The sequence below is a fragment of the Pinus tabuliformis genome, chromosome 6 (assembly GCF_031772625.1).
Source record: "Pinus tabuliformis cultivar Carrire ecotype Pingquan chromosome 6, CPIR1, whole genome shotgun sequence".
NCBI classification, from domain to species: domain Eukaryota; kingdom Viridiplantae; phylum Streptophyta; class Pinopsida; order Pinales; family Pinaceae; genus Pinus; species Pinus tabuliformis.
Window position 1 is genome coordinate 1070761077 of NC_142292.1, and position 5860 is coordinate 1070766936.

Below are 5860 nucleotides of genomic sequence, written 5' to 3' on the forward strand. Positions count from 1 at the left end.
CACACACACACACACACACAATTAATTTTTAAATAAACAAAATTAATTAATTAAAAAGATATAACCAAAAATCCTTATAAATTAAGTGAGTGTAAGTGACCACTACCATTTTATTTCAAACCATAAATCATAATGATAACCACACAAACATCTATCAGTTCAATAAGGATCCACCAATGATAAATGATTATTAACACTTTAACAAATAGAAATCAAGACAAAGTCTAATTAAATAACAAAAACAATGAAAACGTGGTTTACTAGTAGATCCATATAGAGCCACAGTGAAAACATGGTTTTCGAGTAACCATGTAGTAATATATGTTTCCTCAAATTCCTTCACCTAAAATCAGAGCTAGATGAATATGGTAGAAATGTATCAATGCAACAAGGTCCATAGGTTCGACCTGTCAAGCTTGATCTGGTTTGAGGGGAATGTTAGATCTTAGTTTTGCCAAGGATTTTAAAGTACTCATATCTAATATGTTGAATTTTGGATTCTTTTTTATGGGAAGCATGTCTTATAGCCATGGAAAGCATAACAGGGTCCTTATACTAGGTGTTTCAAAGTTGAATTTCAATTTACAATCTCCATTATTTCTAGCAACATTTTTAAGGGAAGTAAGTTTATTATTGAACCATTTCTACTAAAATTTGATCAATGTTTAATCTAAAGAGAAAAATGAAGAGAATTTTGTAAATAATGTTGGAGCACTGAAAGACATTCATCCAAAGTTGTTCCTTTAATTACATCTACCTTTGTTTAGAGTCATGTTGTTTCTTTCAAGTGAATATATTTAATTTCTTATCAATGTATGAATGTTTGATGACTTGGTATCACTTAGAAACTGGTAGTGATTTTCATCATCCTGTTATTGTCCTCAGATGAAAATTAGACGGTTTTGTAAAATATAGGTGATAATGTAGTGAAACAATGGAAATATGTCTATCTGTATTTACATCACTGATACTTTACCACTCCCTAATTTTAGATTCATTCAACTTGAAAACCCGAAAAATGATAATGGAGATTTGGGTAATGGGTATATGACACCTAATTAAAATTTTGACTTCTCATTACCTTGGCTTGCACTACTAACGCATATTTTTGTAAAGAAAAGGGTAGTGGACTTCCCACCAACCAGAAATGTAGTTGTGTCCGGCAAAAAGAGAAATTGAACTCCTCAAAAATATCCTCTTTATTAGCAGTATGTTAACTTTCTCCATTGAATGTAATGGTTTACTATATGTCTATTTTCTTTTGGAAAATCAAATGCACAAACACATCCAAGGATAAGAAATTCCTTAGTAAATATTTCTCCTGTGATTTCATCTAACTTAGGTTTTGGTGATAATGATATTGTCTCAGCCATATAGAGAAGATAAATTTGCAAGGATTTTATGGTTGGAACCATTCCCTTGCATCCTCGAAGCTAATTTAGAGGACATGATATTTATTATTTTGGGAGTATAGCTTGAATATTGCAATCCCCTAAGCAAACACATGTTTTTTTTAGACTTGTAAGTTTGAATGCAATTATGTTAGTGTGTAATAAGAACAATATCAAAGTTGTATGGATCGCTAGAAAGATAACACAAGTGTAAGAGAGATATCTCCATGAGATATTTCCTTTTTCTAGTTCAACATCTTCTTATGAATGTCACATGTAAATTTTACATTTGGCTATGTTATGATCTTAAATTTTTTTAAATTATTACTATTATGCCATTTGAAGCACAAACCAAGAAATTGAAAAAAAAAACTTGAATGAGATATTTTCAAAGAAAACATTATTGATGTAGTATGGTTCACTTCAAGTTTTTACAAGCCCTGTAAATTTGACTAATTTTTATATGTTTGTAGTATGGTTCAGTTCATATTTTTAAAATCCCTCTAAATTTGATTGATTTATGGATGTTTCTTTGAGTAAACACTATTCGTTTATAAGGTTTAAAAGACATGCTTCTAATCATAACCTTCCTTTCACAACTTATCATTCCTTTATATGAAACAAGAGCATTTATGCATTCTCTAAATTCAAAATTAAAAACAGAAAGTAGGTTGTAAGGCTCCATTAAGAAAGAATTAGTTGATTGAGGGATTCACACTGGAATAGGCTAAGTTCAATGCATTTGTGATGCTATTTAGGTGAAGTATTGGATACATTTTTTGTATCATGTTTCATCATTCATTCAAAGAACCCTTCTCAAATAAAGAGAAAACAAATTCACCACCAACAACTCTTGAAATTTGGGAGGGATAGAACATTGGTTCATATCGGTTAGACAACAATGCCAACAAAACATTCTTTTACCATGTTTTTTTAGGGATTTGATCAAACCATTTATGTTTTGAATAAGCCTGACGAGGGTGAGTTGTTCTAGAAATTAGGGGGAAAATCATTACATTTTTATGGGGGATAATTATTACATTTGTTACAGGGGAAAATTGTTACATTTATTTCTGAAATTGAACTCCATGTCACAGGTATCTATTTACAATAGATAACAAAATAACTTATAACTTTTTTGTGAAACAACTTTCATCTATTTTCCATTTTGTCTACTTAAGTTTAAAGGCACTGAGACATTGATAAAATGCAAAAAATTGAACTCAGGACTCATTCATTTTTATGGTTGCAGTTGGTGTGCTGGTGGAAGGTTGGTCGTTTGCAAGTATTGCGGTCTCCTTAGTGAAGGTCATTTTCCCTCCTCGGTCGATCTCCTCTACCACGATTTGTGCTGCACAAAATGTGTGCACAAACTGTAACAAAAGGTTTCTAAAAAATTAGAGGGAGCTTGATCGAGATCCCTTTTGCATGTGCTAAAGGAGATCAATCAAGCTCCTTTTTATATGAAACTTGCATAACGAGATATTTCGAGCTCCCTTTTATATGAGACTTGCATAGGGAGCTCAATCGAGCTCCTTTTGTATGTGTGAGTGTGTTGAAAAAAGAGCTCGATTGAACTCCCTTTTCTAAATCCCCACCAAAAACAAAAGGTTGCCTAATCAAACACCTAATTAACCACGTGTTACATGGGAGCCCAAATGAGGATTTGTTTTATAGCATGATTGATCAATATTTAAGTGCTAAAATTGTTCGATTTAGGGGTAAAATATTGCTTGATTGAGAACTTAAAAAATGCTCAACCATGCTTCTTTTTTCCACTTCCCCCCATGTACTTTCCAAAAAGCGTAACCCACCTCCGTGGGTTCACCCTTATGCATTAAAGATATCAAAGGTCTAAATAATTATTTGGATTCCATATTGAAATGAATTTTAACTCTATAATGAAAAAAACCAATATATGGAAGTCGTCAAGGGAGCCAAGAAATCTAAGCTAAGTGTGTTAGTGGTAGTGATTGAACCTGTGTAGAAAGGAAATTTGGAAATCAAAGGGAGCACTTAATTTTTTTGTTTGCAAATGTGGACAAGGAAAACTCCCAAAGTTGGAGCCAATGTCAAAGTTGAATTATAGAGCACTAAATTTGGTCATGAAAAAATTGTTCAAAAATTACAAGCAATGGTGCAAATATTAATGTCACAAAAACATTCTCTAGTTTCCCACTATAAAACAGTAAGTGCAACAAAGTAAAATTTTATATCTGGGAATTTATCTTATTATTTTGGGAGAACCTGCAAATATTCAATTTATTCTAGCATACCTATGCTATGTTTACCATCATGTATGTGTGTCTTGAGTTTTGTTCAGTTTCATTACAAACTAACCCCCTTGAAATCGATGTTAAAGGAGGAGGTAAGGACAAATAAGGACAAATAATTCTTAGGACCATAAGGGGAGGACAAAATCAGTGTTGCCATCAATTCCAAAGGGGGAGATTTCAAGTGGTATTTTCATTGATGGAAAATATGTTTTACAGTAGATCAAGTTTCTTAATGTCCACCACCTATTTAAGGAGAGAATTATTGGAGTACAATTGGGATAAGTATTGAAATCGAGTGAGAAACTATGATGGCTCCTAAGAAGAGAGGAAGATGCACCACAATGCAATCCAATCCAAAATAGGAGGAGAATACAAGCTAAATTAGTGAAGAGGAAGAGACAATTAAGGAAGAAGACCCATAAGATAATAAGCCCTTAACTAAGAAATCCAAGCTTGATCCTGCTAAGAAGAAACTCAAAGAAGAAGTGAAAGACAAGGTGGGTTTGGAGAATAATGGCTCCATGGTCCCTATTAATAATACTAGAGATATCATCATTTAGCATTGTAAACAATGCCAATGTCTTAAGGTAAGGGCATCAAAGGTTTCAAAGTAATTGAAAGGAGAACCAAATGATGTAGAAGTGAAAATAATTAATGAGAAGCCATGAAGAGAATGTTTTGAGATTCATGATGGAGAAGGAAACATATTCCTCTCTCTTCAATATATGCCAAGGCATTTCACCAAACTAAAATAGTGGGATTTGCATGGAACAATTTCATAGATTTGAAGGCAAAGGATAATCCATTTCAGAGGAAACATATGGAAGAAATCATTCTTAACAACGTTAACTTTGGATGCATTTGACCATATTGAATATTCTACTGATATCTTAGCCTTGTTATCATCTTACCATGAGATAAGCTCTTCAATACATATTGGATGAGGAATTTCCATTTATTTATTCAAGAATGACTCCACCATATTGAATTTCCTTACTACCTTCTTCAAGGTTGATATGCAAATTAGTACTTGTCACAACTAGTGTTATCGGTAAGCCACTCCTTTTGCAAACAATACGCTTCATACCTATATCCTTAAGGTTATATCATGTTCATGTGTCATTGGTCACGATAAAACATAATAAACACTAAAAAAATATGCTCCTTACAAGGAGATCATTAATATTATGCTTGAAAATTATCAAAGGAATCGCCTTATGATTGAGCATCTATAACTTTGCTTAAAAAACCTACATTCAAATTTGTTGTACTTGTTGTTGTATCATAATTCGTCTAAATTTATTCTGTATTTTCTTTTATTTTGCAAGTTTTTTTATTTGCTCAATGTGTTTCTAGATAAAGAACTCATACTGTTGTCATTTCTACTCTTTACATTGATGGGCTAGGAGTTGAATGAGGTCCAACCTCTTACAAGGATTTACAATGTGAATCCAAAGGAATGGTTTTGTTGATATTTGCATGGAGTAACTGAAATTTTTACACATTTGGTAACCAATCTCTCAGCATTACATCATACGCTTGTCATTGTGTATATAGAATCAATGTGAGTACACAATTGTGAACCATGTGCCAAATAAATATGTTAATTATGCTCATAAATTAAGGATATATACCAATGATAAAGGAACAAATATTTTGTGTGTAGAGAACACATTTAAGTGTTATCAATAATTAGCAAATCAATGCATTTATAGCTCTTTCAAGAGAGAAATTGCATTTCAATTTCTCATGTCTAGCAAGGGAATAAAGAATACCAAAACAATGCTCCAATATACTTCAATATCTAAACATCCAAAGCATTAAAATGTGTGAATTTTGAAATCACAAAGAAACCATAAATTCTGAAATAAAACCAGTGATGAGAACCCGTAGAGTAGTGCTTTGATTAGGATTCATAGGTTAGGGATTTTTCACATGTTATGTGATGATACTATTGTTGGACTAAAAAATTAATTACCCCTAGATACACATGGTTTATGCAATCATTGGATTTTTTTATGTTAATCTTTTAATAATATTTGGAGGAGCATTTATTTTGTTTTTATATTCGAAAATTGAAAGAATGTGAAAAGAATGGTGCAACATGAAGAGATATCTTTGGAATACAAAGAGCTAACATTTAAATTTCAAATCCTCGCATTGGAATACAAGAGGGAAATGAGTTATATAAAG

At 32.1% G+C, this 5860-nt stretch overlaps 1 pseudogene; it reads left to right on the forward strand.

Moving 5' to 3' along the window:
* Positions 1-3975: 3975 nt before the first annotated feature.
* Positions 3976-4455, forward strand: LOC149262634 (uncharacterized; annotated as a pseudogene).
* Positions 4456-5860: the final 1405 nt, after the last annotated feature.